Source organism: Silene latifolia, chromosome Y (assembly GCF_048544455.1).
Source record: "Silene latifolia isolate original U9 population chromosome Y, ASM4854445v1, whole genome shotgun sequence".
Lineage (NCBI taxonomy): Eukaryota > Viridiplantae > Streptophyta > Magnoliopsida > Caryophyllales > Caryophyllaceae > Silene > Silene latifolia.
Window position 1 is genome coordinate 341574831 of NC_133538.1, and position 1390 is coordinate 341576220.

Sequence of the window (1390 nt, forward strand, 5' to 3'; positions counted from 1 at the left end):
ACCCTCATTCTCATATGGAGACTTTGTATGACTATTGTGATGCGTTTTTTCAAACCAGAGTTACTCAAGACCAAATTCGATGGGTCTTATTTCCTTTTTCTTTGATTGGTACCGCGAAACAATGGCTAAAGAGCCTTGATAAGGCTACTCTTGGTATTGACTCTTGGAAGAAATTGGCTCTTGCTTTCTACAAAAAGTTCTACCCTCCGGAAAAGACTAACATGCTAAGAGCCCAAATCACGGGATTTAAACAGAGGGACGAAGAATCTTTGTACGAAGCTTGGGAGCGATTCAAAGGAACTTGTCGCTCATGTCCTCATCATGGACTTAGCGATTGGTTCTTGGTACAATAATTTTGGAATGGTCTTTATGAAGACTCCCGAAACATTCTCAACATGGGATCAAATGGTATGTTGACCGAAGTTGACGATAATCAAACATGGAACAAGATTGAGGAAATGGTGGTCCATAACTCACAATATAGTAGACCTCGAAAGGCTACCAGAGGGGGAAAGCATGAAGTGGACTCTATTACTCAATTGGGTGCTTAACTTAGTCACTACTACAAAATTCATCATAGACATCAGACATTTTCACCAATAGGCATCGGATTTGTTACTGATGCACAGTTGACACATGTATATTCTCTATGCTTATACATCAGTCTTAAGTGTGATGTCTATTCGAAAATAGACATCAGAGTTTTAGGAAATCTGATGTCTATATATTATATAGACATCAGATGTTTACAAAAATCAGATGTCTATTCAAGACAATGGACATGAGATATAAAAAAAACTGATGTCTATAATTATTTTTTTCATAAAAAAATAAATTATGCTATTGTTGCCCATTACATAAATCCTACACATAATCACATTTATATGATTGGTAAGCTTTCCTGCTCCTTTATTTATCACTTATGTTAGTGTGTAACAATAAAAAACCATTACAAATTACAACAGCAAAAAATCAACTACACAACCAACCAACTTAATCATCACAATCAATCAAACCCTGCCATCTCTAATCTCTTGACGCCTTGTACAACTTTTGAACCATCTTCCTATAATCTGCAAAATCACCCATTTTCGTATTAATTGATACCCAATTAGCAGAAAATGATGATTTTATCTTTAAAATTTTAGTACATCAAAAATCATTACCCGCCTTCTTGATTGCGACAGAGAGCCGACTTGTGTGTTTCAATGGTGAGTGGTGTTTGGCTCTGCAATTAAACATAAACTAGATTGCATTCGTCATGTCGGAATACATAGCCAGGAATACCATGATCAATTTGTCTCAAGACGATATTATTAACAGACTAATCCAAATAAGAATTATGAGTATCTCATTTGTATTCTTATGTAACAGTCTCGAGATAGTTTCA

The 1390-nt window shown here is 35.5% G+C and overlaps 1 non-coding gene across 1 annotated transcript; it reads right to left on the bottom strand.

Annotated features, from left to right (window-relative positions):
- Window positions 1–221: 221 nt before the first annotated feature.
- LOC141635010 (small nucleolar RNA R71) lies at window positions 222–328 on the bottom strand. Its single transcript, XR_012539720.1, has one exon. It is a non-coding gene; the product is annotated as a small nucleolar RNA R71 (small nucleolar RNA).
- Window positions 329–1390: the final 1062 nt, after the last annotated feature.